Genomic DNA, 14981 nt, shown 5'->3' with positions numbered 1-14981 from the left:
TGGCCATCCACTCCAGCATTCTTGCCTGGAGAATCCCATGGACAGAGCAGCCTGGCGGGCTACAGTCTATGGGGTCGCAAAGAGTCAGAAACAACTAAGCGCACACACATTACTGACCTTATTAGTACTGTCTGAAGCACTGTAGGGAAGAAATTGGATTCAGTTGAAAAAAACAGGTTCAATAATAAAAACCAGATCTGCAATGCTTATTATTTTTTGTTGGATGCCTTTAAAAATATTTAGAATCTATTTGATTTCTCGTATGTTTAAATGCTTTTTTAAACGTCAGTTTATTAAAAGAGGAGTGACATCATCATGTTGAAGGCCCAGGCCCTTTCCTTCCACAAAGACCAAGGGCTGAATTGCCCTTCATGAGCAAAAACAGCCCTGAGAGATCTGGAGCCCACGCTCCACTTCTTAGGATACAAAGCTTTGGGTGAGCGATCAGATTCCACAGCTGTTCTCAACACTTTGCAAAGGTCCTATTTCACTTGCATGCAATGAAGACTGGCCAAACTGATGTATGACATGGCTACAAACAGGAAGAAAAGCAGGGGCTACTAGGAGCAGCCACATAGCGGAATGATCGGGTCTCACACTGGCCTGCTCTGTAGACAAAACTGGCAGTCACCAGAGAGGAAAGCGAAGGCAGCGCGGCCACTGTCGAAACCCTGCAGACCTCTCAGCTTTCACCCCAGAGGCATCTCACTGACACCAGCCACCTGAGTCTTTCCCCAGTCCCTCTCCTGTGTCCCCGCCAGAGCCTGGGCACCACACCAGCAGCCAGCCCAGGCCTCTGCATCTGCATGAGTTCCTACCGAGACATCGCCACTGATGCCCACCACCATGTATGCACTGAGGCCAGCCCACCCAGCAGGCCTGTGAACACTGTTGGCCCCCACTACAGGGAGGCCACAGGGGAGCACACCAGAGCCAGGGCCCCACCACAGCCGGTGGGCCCGCACTGGGCCCTGTCTTCTGCCCTGACCTATGCCGCTGCACTCCCCTGCCGCTGGCCCCTTCTTTCCCGCTGTGTGCCACCACGCCCCCAGCCTGGCCGTCATGCCACACCCATGGCATGATCCAGCAATCACTAGTGCACACGGACATTCAGGGCCCCCGTGGTTGGCCTTGCCCCTCCATCATTACATACGTGTCTGCAGCTGGCCCCTGCAGCTGAGTGTGTGCATACCACCAGCTCTGGCAACCACCACAATTGTCAAGTCCTTTTCCAACAACAATTACTTGATGTAAATGTAAACGATTGAATTTTCCAATCAAAAGGTACAAAACACGTGGATGGACAGAGAAACACGACCCAGTCATACGTGGCCTATAAGAGACTCGTATTAACTTTAAGGACACAAACTGGCTCAATGTGAAGGCACAGAAAAAGATACTCCATGAAAATGGAAACTGAAAGGAAGCAGAGATAACTGTACTTATACCAGAAAAAACAGACTTTAAACCAAAACTGTAAGAAGAAACAAACAAGGTCTTTATATAACAATAACAGCTCAATCCATCAACATATGCTCCCAATATCAGAATACCTAAATATACTGACCAAGTACTAATAGACCTGAAGGGAGAAATAGACAGTACAATAATAGTAAGGAACTTCAATACCCCACTTGGAACAACACCATTGCTTCAACTTCGCTATCCAGACAGGAAATGAATAAGGAAAGCTGGACTAGAAATATACTTTAGACCAATGGACCTGACAGCCACATACAGAACATAGCACCCAAGAGCAGCAGGACACACACTCTCCACGATGCACATGGAACAGTCTCCAGGACAGGACACCAAGTCTTAGCACACTTGAGAAGACTGAAATCACGCCAAGTATCTTTCTGCTCATGATGGTATGAAACTGGAGATCAACAACAGGAAGAAAAGTGGGAAACTCATGAGTATATAGAAATTAAATAACACTCTCTTCAATGACCAAAAGGTCAAAGAAGAAATCAAAAGGAGGGTCAAAAATATCTTGAAGCAAATGAAAATGGAAATATAACACACAAAATCCTACAGGCTTTCTAACAGGTTTCATCGGTCTATATTTCTGTTTTTGTGCCAGTACCATACAGTCTGGATGATTATAGCTTTGCAGTATAGTCTGAAGGCAGGAAAGTTGACACATCCACCTCCATTCTTCTTTTGCAAAACTGCTTTGGATGTTAGGGGTCTTTTGTGTTTCCACACAAGTTGTGAAATCATTTGTTCTAGTCCCATGAAAAATACCCTTAGTAGTTTGACAGGTATTGCACGGAATTTATACATTGCTTTAGGTAGTAGAGTCATTTTCACAATATTTATTTTTTTTCAACTCAAGAACATGGTGTATCTCTCCATCTGTGTGTTGTCTTTGATTTCTTTCACCAGTGTTTTATAGTTTTGTTTTGTTTTGTTTTTTGCATACAGGTCTTTTGTCTCTTTAAATAGGTTTTAAAGTGAAAGTGTTAGTTGCTCAGTCATGTCTGATTCTTTGTGACCCCCATGGACTGAGTATGCCAGGTTCCTCTATCCATGGGATTCTCCAAGCAAGAATACTGGAGTGGGTAGCCATTCCCTTCTCCAGGGGATCTTCTCAAGCCAGGGATCAAACCCAGGTCTCCTGATTTCATGCAGATTCTTTACCAACTGCTCCTATGTACTTGAATCTTTTTGTTGGAATAGTGAATGGGATTGTTTCTAGAACTTCTCTTCCTAATTTTTTAGTGTTAGTGTATAAGAATGCAATGGATTTCTGTGTATTACTATTAAATCCTGAGACTTTACTATATGGAAAAGCTCAGAGATAAACCCATGCACCGACAGGCAAATGATATTTAACAAAGGAGGCAAGACTATACAATGGAGAAAAGACAGTCTCTTCAATAAGTGGTGCTGGGGAAAATGGATAGCTACATGTGAAAGAATGAAATTAGAACACTTCCTAATACCATATATAAAAATAAACTCAAATATATAAGACCAGAAACTATAAAACTCTTAGAGGAAAATATAGTCAAAACACCCTTTGAAATAAAGCACAAATGATTTCTGACCCACCTTCTAGAATAATAGAAATAAAACAAAAAATAAATAAATGGGACCTAATTAAACATAGGGAGAAGGCAATGGCACCCCACTCCAGTACTGTTGCCCGGAAAATCCCATGGATGGAGGAGCCTGGTAGGCTGCAGTCCATGGAGTCGCTAAGAGTCAGACACGACTGAGCGACTTCACTTTCACTTTCCACTTTCATACATTGGAGAAGAAAATGGCAACCCACTCCAGTGTTCTTGCCTGGAGAATCCCATGGACGGAGAAGCCTGGTAGGCTGCAGTCCATGGGGTCACACAGTTGGACACAACTGAAGTGACTTGGCAGGCAGCAATTAAACATAAAAGCTTTAAATTATAAACAGGGTGAAAAAGACAACCCTTCGAATGGGAGAAAATAATAGCAAATGAAAAACTGACAAAGGATTAATCTCCAAAATATGCATGCAGGAAATGCAACTCAACACCAGAAAAAAAAAAAAAAAAAGTGGGCAGAAGACCTAAACAGACATTTCTACAAAGAAGACATACAAATCACTAATAAACACATGAAAAGATGTTCAACATTGTTAATTATTAGAGAAATGCAAATCAAAAGTACAATGAGGTATTGTACCCCACACTGGGCAGAATGGCCGTTATCAAAAAATCCACAAATAATAAATGCTGGAGAGGGTTTGGAGAAAAGGGAACTCTCATACTACTGGTGGTAATGTAAACTGATACAGCCACTGTAGAGAACAGTAAGGAGATTTCTTAAAAAACTAGGAATAAAACTACCAGACGACCCAGAAATCTCATGAATGAGCATATGCCTTGAGGAAACCATAACTGAAGAAGACACATATACCCCAACGTTCATCACAGCACTATTTAAAATAGCTAGGACATGGAAGCAACCTAGATATCCACTGACATATGAATGGATAAAGAAGATGTGATACCTGTATATAATGGATTATTACTGAGCTATAAAAAGGAACACATTTGAGTCAGTTCTAATGAAGCAGATAAACCTAGATCCTATTATACAGAGTGAAGTAAGCCAGAAAGAAAAACATATCATACATTAATGCATATATATATATATGGAATCTATATATAATCTATGCATATATATATAGAGTCTATATATAATCTATGCATATATATATATATAAATATGGAATCTATAAAGATGGCACTGATGAATCTATCTGTAGAGCAGCAGAGGAGACACAGGCATAGAGCATAGACTTGTGGGCACAGCAGGGGAAGCAGAGGGCAGGACTGACTGAGAGTAGCACTGAGACACACACATTACTGTAGGGAAAACAGACGGTCCACGAGCTTTGCTATGTGACACAGGAGCTCAAGCCGCTGCTCTGTGATGACCGAGAGTGGTGGGGCGGGGCAGGAGGCGGAAGGGAGGTGCAAGAGGAAAGGCACATATGTATATCTAACACTGATTCATGCTGGTGGATGGCAGAGACCAACACAATTTTGTAAAGCTGTTATCCTCCAATTAAAAATAAATTAAAAAAAAAAATCCTATGGGATGCTGCAAAAGCAATGCTAGGAGGAAAGCATGCAAATGCCTCAACTAGAAAAAAGAAATATCTCAAATAAATACCCTAACTCTATACCTCAAGGAACTAGATAAAAAACAAAGTAAGCCCAAAGTTTGCAGAAGAATGAAATAATAAAGATCAGAGCAGAAATATTAAAAAGACAGACCAGGAAATAACAAGGATTAACAGAACTAATGGGTTTTATGTTTAAATGGGGGGAAAATTGACAAACCTTTAGCTAGCCTAAGAATAAAATAGAAAAGACTCAAATAAAACCAGAGACGAAAGAGAAAATTTTATAACTAATATCACAAAATACAAAGAATCAAAAAACTACTATAAACAAGTATGTGCCAAAAACTGAATAACTTAGAAGAGCTGTATAAATTCTCAGAAACATACAACCTTCCTAGACTATTATAGGAAAAATAAAAAGTATAAACAGATGAAAAATTAGCAAGAAAATTTAATCATTATGGAAAATCTTCCAACAAAGAAAAGTGTTAAGACCAGATGGTTTCACTGATGGATGCTACCAAACAGTGAAAGAACAATGAAAACAATCTTTCTCAAACTCTTCCAAAAAACTGAAGAGAAAAGAACACTCCCAAATTCATTTCACAAGGTCAGCATCACCTTGATACCAAAGCCAGACAAGGATACTATTATGAAAACTACAATGTCCTGGATTAATCTAGATGCAAAAATTCATAACAAAGTATTAGCAAACCAAATTCAACAGCATATTAAAAGGAGCATACATTATAATCAAGTGGGATTTACTCCAGAGATGCAAGGAATTATTAAATATGATACATCACATAAACACTTTAACCACTTGATGCAAAGAGCCAACTCATTGGAAAAGACCGTGATTCTGGGAAAGATTGAGGGCAGGAGGACAAGAGGGTGACAGAGGATGAGATAGTTGGATGGCACCACTGGTTCAATGGACATGAGTTTGAGAAATCTCTGGGAGATAGTGAGGGACAGGGAAGACTGGTGTGCTGAAATCCACAGAGTTGCAAAGAGTTGGACATGACTGAGTGACTGAACAACAACAATCATGTAAATAGAATAAAAGATAAGGATCTTGCAATTAACTCAATAGAAGTATTCACTGAAGATGAATTTATCCTTTCATGATAAAAATAAGATCCTATCACGATAAAAACATTTAACAACTTCAGTATACAGTATGTCTCAATGTAATAAAGGGAATATATGACAAGACTGGGACTTGGCAGGTGGCGCTAATGGTAAAGAACCTGCTTGCCAGTGCTTGAGACGTAAGAGGCCTGGGTTTGATCCCTGAGTCAGAAAGATCCCCTGGAAGAGGGCATGGCAGCCCACTCCAGTATCCTTGCCTGGAGAATCCCATAGACAGAGAACCAGAGGATTGCAAAGAATCAGACACAACTGAAGTGACTTAGCACACGTATGTGAAAAGACCACTGCTAGCCTCACACTCAACAGAGAAAGACTAAAAGTCTTTTCCTCTAATATTAGGGATAAGACAAGAATACTCTCTCTCACCACTCTAATTTGACATAGTTACTGCACATCCTATACAGAACAATCTGGCAAGAAAAAGAAATAAAAGGTGCCACATTGGAAAGAATGAAAATTGTGTTTATGTGCAGATGATATGATCTTATATACAGAGACCTAAAAACTCCATCAAAAACTTATTGGAACTAATCAATGAATTCAGTAAAGTTGCAAGACACAAAAATCACAAGCAAAAATCAGCTATAATTCTATATATTAATGACAAAATATCTGAAAAATAAAAACATCTCATTTTGAATAGCACAAAAAACAATAAAATACTTAGGAATGAATTTAACCAAGAAGGTGAAAGTTCTTTTCACTGAAAAGAACATGATTTTGAAGAAAGAAATTTAAAAAGACACAAACAAATGGAAAAATTTCACATTCATGAATCAGAAAAATCAATATTGTTAAAATGTCCATATTACCTGATTGTCTATATATTCAATGTAATCCTTTTCAAAATTTGAAAAAGTCATTTTTCACAGAGATACAACAACAATCCTAAAATTTGTATAAAACCACAAAAGACACTGAATAGTTAGAGCAACCCTGAGAAAGATGAAGAAAGCTGGAGGCATCATGGTTCCAGATTTCAATTATACTACAAAGCTATAGTAATCAAAGCAGTATGGCATTGCCTTAAAAACAGAAACATGGGCCAACGGAACAGAACTGAGAGTCCAGAAATAAACCTTCTAACATACAGTCGATTAATGTTTCACATGGGAGCTAAGAATACTCACTGGCAAAAGAATAATCTCTTCAATACCTAGTGTTGGGAAAACTGGATAAACACATGCATAAGAATGAAATCAGAGCCATATCTCACACTAGTCATAAAAATTAACTCAAAACAGATCAATGACAAAACCTGAAAAGAAAAAACTGCTAGGAAAAAACATAGGGGAAAAGCTCCTTGACATTGGCCTTGGCAACCCTTTTTTGGATATAACAACAAAAGCAAACAAAGAAACAGACAAACAAACTAAAATGCTTCTGCACATCCAAAGAAATAATCATCAAAGTGAAAGCACAGCCTATAAAATGGGAGAAAATATTTGCAAAGCATATATCTGATAAGGGTTTACTTTCCAAAAAACATAAAGAACTCATACAACTCAATAGCAAAAAAAAAAAAAAAAATCCAACTTTTTAAAATGGGCGGAGGAACTGAAAAGACATTCTCCCAAAGAAGACAAACAGATGGCCAACAGGTACATGAAAAGATGCTCAACAACTAGTTGCCATGGAAACACAAATCAAAACATCTGTCAAAATGGCTATCATGAAAAAGATTAAGAGATAAAAAGTTTGGAGAGGGTGTGGAAAAAAGGGAGTCCTCCTATCCTGATAGTGGGTATGTAAGTTGGTGTAGCCACTACAGAAAAAGAAGAATATAAGTTCCTCAGAAAACTAAAAATTGAACTATCCATATGATCCAGCAATCTAACCTTGGGGAATAATTCCAATGAAAACTAACTACAAGAGATACTTGCACTACCTGAAATCCTTATTGCAGGATTTTTCACAAATCCTGTTATAAAAAAAAAGAGAAGTTATAAAAACAATCTAAGTATTCATCTCTGGATGACTGAATAAAAAGAATGTGATATATACTCATATTTACACATCCAAGAGAATATTATTCAGTCATTAGAAAGACAATTCTTCTATTTGCAACAACTTGGATGAACCTTCAAGGCATTATGTCAGACAGAAAAAGGCAAATATTGCATGAATTTAAAACTCCAAACTTCCAGAAATTAGAGTAGACTGGTGGTGATCAGGGCTGGAGGGTGGGTGAATTGGGGAGATATTGGTAAAAAGGTACAAGCTTCTAGTTAAGAATGAATCAGTTCTAGCTATCTAGAGTGGAAGGATGGTGATTATAGTTGTAATACTGCATGACGTATTTGAAAGTTGCTAAGAGAGTAGACCTAAAATGTTCTCACCACAAAAAAAAGATATGGTAATTATGTGACACAACAGGCGTTACTAACATGGTGGTGGTCATCGTGTTGCAACGCATAAGGCATCAAGTCAACACGCTGTATGGCTTGACCTTACACAGCATTATATGTCAATTATTCTGTTAAAACTAGAAAAAATATATATTTGTCTATATAAAAATACAGTTATAAAAATATTGTACCATAAATGCTTTAACTTTTTCAAAGCTATTCTAAAATTTTACTTAAGTCCGAGGATTCTCGGCATCCTCTGTCATCCCTTCTTTGTATGTGTTATAGCAGAAAGTTGGCTAATGCTGGCCACAGTGCTGTGTGCAACTATCAGGGCCAATGGAAAAATACGACCCCTGGGAAACATTTCAGCTCTGTTGGACTAGGCTGGGTTTCCACCTGAACTTTCTGTGATGATATGAATGGCCTATATTTGTGCTGTCTGATACTGAAGCCCTACTTCACACTAGCTACTGACCACTTAAAATATGGCCAGTATGACGTAGAAGCTGAATTTTCCATTTTATTTAACCTTAAAATTAACAAGATGCAGCGGCTACTGTATGAGAAAGTACAATTACAGGAAAAACAAAACCCAAAACTCATGATCCCACACCCCTTGGGAAACATTTTCAGCAGTGAGGACTCGGTGTCTTCATTCTTCTCCATAAACATCAGACACAGAAACCCTCAGGGCATTATCCACATAACTAAAAGATCTCTCTGATTTATGTGATACGCAAGGTACTTGTCTGACATTTATGAAGTGAAAAGTGGCAGTGTTAGTCGCTCGGTTGTGTCTGACTCTGTGACCCCGTGGACTGTAGCCCGCCAGGCTCCTCTGTCCATGGGATTCTCCAGGTAAGAATACCAGAGTGGGTTGCCATTTCCTTCTCCAGGGGATGTTCTCGACCCAGGGATCCAACCCTGGTCTCCTGCATTGCAGGCGGATTCTTCGCCATCTGACAGATTATGCATGAGATGAGATTATGCACAGGTTACGTCTGAGATGAGACCACCAATTACAGCGTCCTAGAAGGACCCTTCATGTTTCCCCAGGTGAGGAGACAGAAGCACTTCTTCAGGAGCCCTTCAGCTCTAGAGTCAGCACCCTGGCGTCCCAGTGGCATGGCAGGAGGTACAGGCCAGTTGTGTGCCAGTGAGGGTGTGGTGCTAGGACGGGCTTCCTGGCTGTGAGAAACCTCAGGCCAGTCGCAGACTCACCACCTGCATCTCACAGCAACACTGCTCAGAGATGCAGCACTTTACTCTCCCTGAATGAGCTTCAGGGCGACCAGAGCTTCCCTCTTGTGTCTCACTTAAGGCACTCCTGAGCCCATTCCCCCTAAATGCAAGTGCATAGGGCGCCACCTGGTGGAGACTTTTCAAGCAGGTCGGTGGAACAGCATGCATACCCTACTGCTGCGTGTTTCTCAGACACTGTGTTAAAGTAGGTATAGGTGGGTGAGTTGGGCATTTGAACTCTATTGATGGGCTAATTCCTGTGTGTTCATTTTCATCTGCTTCATTTGCCTCATCTATGAACAGGGATAATGATGGTACCAAGCTGTTAGGGTGATTTGAGGATTAGATGAATTTATATTTCCAAAGTATTTGGCACATAAAAAAGGCTACATACTTTTTTTGAAAAGCAATTAGCAGCCCAGGTCAAGAGGTGTTCTCCACTCAACATTACTTAGGGCCTGGGCCCTACCTTTGTGAGGCTGGTAATGGGGTCTAGGAACAAGTCACCAGCCAGCAGCTGCCTGGGACTTGCAGCCCACCGCCTCCCACCCACTGCCTTCAAAGAGAGGCCATAGAGATTCCTCAAGACTGTGGGAGCTGTGGCCTGAGCTTAAGGTCCCTGCCTGGACAGGGAAGCCCGAGACTCCAGCCCATAAGAGCACAGTGGAAGGAGCCTAGAAGGGAGTGCCTGACAGCCTTTGTTGGTTCAGAACCTAAGAAGACAAAAACGTGCTGGAGTTGTCCATCTGCAAAGGATGACGTAATCCAATCTAATGGTCTAAAAATTGACACTAACTGCAGTGAATTGACCCAGGATAATCACGTTCCAGTCACGTTTTCAAACCAAGTAGCCAAGAAATCTGTAGTAAGATGGCCTCATGTGGCCCCAAAGTACAATTTGTTAGCCACACATAAACTTGAATCCATATAAAACTGGCAGACACCCAAGCACTGAGCATGTCTGTGGAAATTTTCTAGGTCTCCCTTCCAAATCTGTCAAACTAAGGCCTGAGCCGTGATGTAGGCGAGATTAAGGAAGGTGTTTTGTTCACCATGGCTTGTGTGTGTGTGTCAGTCACTCAGTCGTGTCTGACTCTTTGTGACCCCATGGACTGCAGCCCACCAGGCTCCTCTGTCTATGGGATTCTCCAGGCAAGAATACTGAGTGGGTTGCCATTTCCTTCTCCAGTCATTATGGTTTACTCTTCACAAACGTAAACTCCTCTTGAGGGCCAGGAGCCAGGCTTCTAGAGTCCACGGACTGTAAGAAATCACAGAGAATCATGCATGATCAAGATATAGGCCCTTCCCCAAAGATGCTCCGAAGTTCAACAGGGATGTCAGATGCAGGTGGTAAACGCTTCAGGCAAGATTACTCAGGGGCTGTGAGCGGGGGACTCTGAGATAAGCCGGGGCCAGTGAGCTGGAGAGCAGGCGGCTTTGGGGGGTCATCTGGGGAAGTCTGGGGCCCAGTGCTAGGGGAAAACAAGGGAAGTTGAAGGTGCACACTGACAGGAAGACGGAGGTGGGAGTGGAGCTGTGCAGCCAGGTGCCCAGGCCCTCACTCGGGAGGAAAGGTCATCTTTGGTCAAGTCAGTTCACAAGCTGCTCTGTGGGACGCGTTTCCCAAAGGGAAAGAAGAAGGCTGGTGTGAGTATAAGTCTCAGACTCACTGGGACACATGGACTTTTCTATCGCTGATCGCATCCCATGGAGCACCAAGGGGTGCTGCTTTGTTTTCAGTTCCACAGGGAAAATGTCAGCAAGGAAGTAACAGGGACCACCCCTCCTCCCCTGTTGGAGGGAGTGAGTAACGTGGAAACATGTACTGAAAGGCTTATCTTTTGACCAATACCTGGAATTTATGCAATGGATAGAATTATGTGCTTGCAGCAAGGAGATCCAACCAGTCCATCCTAAAGGAGATCAGTCCTGGGTGTTCACTGGAAGGACTGATGTTGAAGCTGAAACTCCAATACTTTGGCCACCTGATGCGAAGAGCTCACTCATTGGAAAGACCCTGATGCTGGGAAAGATTGAGGGCAGGAGGAGAAGGGGACAACAGAGGATGAGATGGTTGGATGGCATCACCGACTCAATGGACATGGGTTTGGGTGGACTCCGGGAGTTGGTGATGGACATGGAGGCCTGGCGTGCTGCGGTTCATGGGGTCGCAAAGAGTCGGACACGACTAAGCGACTGAACTGAACTGATTACAGTGTTTATCATAAAGTAAAAAAAAATTAATATGACATGCATTTCTTTAGAGACTATATAATGACAGGATACCGACCTGATGGATGTAATGGATCACAAACTTGAGAACAATGTTTAATGAGGGGGAAAGGTACTCAATATACTTTATCATAAAGCTATTTACAAAACAATTTTCAGAGAATGAGACCACTCAAAATCTGTAGGAGAGTATGTGTGGAGACATGCAGATATACACACGTGTATGCAGGTGTGCTCACACATGTGGACACATATATGCGACACAGACCAAACCGTTAACATTGATTTTCTTTGGTCTCGGTGTCATAAGTGTATTCCATATTTGGTGATTTGCCTTGTTTTACAAATATTTAAATAACACATTGATTCTAATCATTAAAATAAACGTTAGCTTAAAAATTTCAAGATCTGGCCAATATATCTACTGGTATCATGAAGGACACTGGTTTACACGTAGGGATGTAGACACTCTTAAACACATACCAGTTCTTAGTTACAAACTTCTAGTTATATATGTATGATCTCCTTCAAATATATTACCCACAAATCAAACATATGTAACGTGTATATAATCTCATTCAAGTAAGTTCAGTTCAGTTCAGTTCGGTCGCTCAGTCATGTCCGACTCTTTGCGACCCCATGAATCGCAGCACGCCAGGCCTCCCTGTCCATCACCAACTCCCGGAGTTCACTCAGACTCACGTCCATCGAGTCAGTGATGCCATCCAGCCATCTCATCCTCTGTCATCCCCTTCTCCTCCTGCGCCCAATCCCTCCCAGCATCAGGGTCTTTTCCAGTGAGTCAACTCTACACATGAGATGGCCAAAGTACTGGAGTTTCAGCTTTACCATCATACTAAATGGTCGCTGCCAATCACTATGCAAAAATGTGACTGTGTTGCCTCCCAGTGGCCATTCAAGGAATAGCTGTACATATGATGATGTTCTCAAACACATTCTCAGAGCCTGCAGGTACACTGTACTGAAAGAAAGAAATAAACAATAACAAACAATGGTTCTAAGAGATTAAAGTAAAACGGCCAAGTGTTCATGACCACTAAATGATCAAGTCAAGATCTGAACTTAAGTGAGGCTAACTCCAAAATCCATGCTCCTTTCTCTTTCTATAGCTCCAATCCAAAGCAGTGATGTCTACTAATAATGAAAATCCAAACGGGGTATAAACAATCATAAAAATATGCCTTTCTCAAAATAAAAATAGCACAGGGAAATACATAGTGTGCCAGAGTGATTGCAGAGTGATTCTGGTCTTCTCAGGGCTCTTTTCCCAGTGCAGGGCATTCTGTGACCACGAAGGCAGTCACCGGCACTCTCAGACACCTGCCCATGGATGTGGATGAAGTGATCCTAGGTCCAGCAGCAGCCAGGTTCTCTGACACCATGTGATACTACCAGAGCCCACTTCCTTGTCAGTGCTTTCTTGCTTGTTGCAGTTTCCTACACCACAGACTAGAGAGACTGGCTCTTCCGTCAGGGACCCAAAGACCAGGAAACTAAGCCCTGTGTGGTCCTCACAAGTCTGCACCTTCAGAAGGCACGCAGGAAACAGAGATGAGAGCTAGTCACTATCTCCCCGCTTACCTGTTATAAAGAAAATGTGTCCTGAGGTTTGGCACATGCCCTCCTGTGGTCATGTCCGAGCTTGCAGGGGAGTGAAATAACTCTCAACTACTCAATGATGACCTAAAGTTCCACCCAGGGAAAAACCCCAGGCAATTAGTGAGGCCGGCCAGAAGGGCAGTGATTCAGTCCTTGGGTGGACAGAAGTCGTGCTCTGGATTCTGTGCCTCTTCAACCCAGGGAAACTGCTAAGCTGAGGGTCCCCTTGACGATGCCGGGCCACTGGCCTGGCGTCCACAGTACACCTCTGGGTATGGCTCTGTAAAACTTATATCTTTTATTTGCTACAAGGTCATCCTGAAGGAAACTGCAGAGCGTCTTAAGGGTCCTCTCTTTGATGGTCTAACAGGAAATGTCTTTGGCTCTCTTTGGACTTACCTTTTTATCATTAGATCCTATAAACAGATTATGCATAGGTGGTAGAAAGTTCTCTGGAACTGGAATTGTAGATCAGCTCTAGGCAAGCACCAAAGGCTTTTTAGAAGACATTTTGGGAGCAAATGACATCAATAGCTTATGTTCCCTTAGCTTCTTTGGAATCACCTAAGGAATTTCATCCATCTGAATTGTGTGTGTCTTTTAATATTACCTTAAATGATTTCTGGAGCATGGTGGGGATGTTATATAAATGAATCCCTCCCATGTACAATAATCACTATAGAGTTACTTTTCAGAAGTTGGTAACAGTACTTCTCAAATATTTCTCAATATGTATCTCAGGTTAAAAGTGTAGGATGTGAACCCTAATTTCTTCTTCATGTTTATGTTTCTTCTTTTTTATTAGATCCAAAGTCTGAATAAAAATTTTTAAATACAATTTTAGTTGAAAAAATGTGCAGAATTTTTATATTTTTCCCAGTGTTTGGTATCATAAGTAACATGAGAGTAGAAACCTTTGTGCATAAAGCTTAGTCCTTACTCCTAGTTATTTCCTGAAGAAATTACTGGGTCAAAGTATATCACTGCTTTTATAAGATTTGGTGGGGGTGACCAAAGTGCTAGACAGAAAGGCTGTACTTCTAAAGGCCCAGTGACGGGGTGAGGCCTGGATGGGGCTCTGTGCCCTGTCCAGTTAATTATGATTGCCATCTCACCATCTCTGCTAAATCTGTAGACTAAAATGCTATCAAATTATAGCTATAGATCCATCATACTAGAATTCCTAATGCTTTCAAGTGTAGATAGTTCTACTTTCCACATGTTGTATAAGACTGAAAAAGAAAACTGGTTATCAACTTTGCAACCCATTAGCAGCAGGCTTCCTCTGCATAAATAAGGATAAATCACTGCTAAGTTGCTCTGGTTCTCACCACTTCCTTCTGGGCATGACACTTTCCTAAAGGTAAGAAGGCCATTACCTGTCTAATAATGCTGCATCCCTCCAATTTCCAAATGCGGTGGGTTAAACAAGGAAATTGCTCATACCAGAACCCAAATTCCTGCTGCCACCACCCCCTTCATAGCTGTGACCTTGGGCTGATTACCAAACATTTCTAGCCTCTGCCTATTTGTTGGTTAGTGGAAATGCTCCCTGGCTGGGAGGTCTGAAGTGCTTTGTGTACTGGGGACGTTTTTGGTATACAGACACTTGGTAAAAGGACCCTTTGCTGCCTCCTCCCCTTCTGGACAAGAGGCTTCTCTCACACCCTGTCCATGCAACTGTGCCCAAGACGAAGGCATCCCATCGTCTTAGGTGACGGACCGAACTGACCCCTGCAGGACGGGAGCCAGGTGTGAAT

The 14981-nt window shown here is 41.7% G+C and overlaps 1 protein-coding gene across 4 annotated transcripts in view; it reads right to left on the bottom strand.

Moving 5' to 3' along the window:
* The window catches only part of GABRA5 (gamma-aminobutyric acid type A receptor subunit alpha5), a 94273-nt gene that overhangs the window by 60998 nt on the left and 18294 nt on the right, over window positions 1–14981 (bottom strand). The window lies entirely within an intron of this gene.

The sequence above is a fragment of the Bos javanicus genome, chromosome 21, assembly GCF_032452875.1.
Source record: "Bos javanicus breed banteng chromosome 21, ARS-OSU_banteng_1.0, whole genome shotgun sequence".
Taxonomy (NCBI): domain Eukaryota; kingdom Metazoa; phylum Chordata; class Mammalia; order Artiodactyla; family Bovidae; genus Bos; species Bos javanicus.
This window is presented reverse-complemented; position numbering and strand designations above follow the sequence as displayed.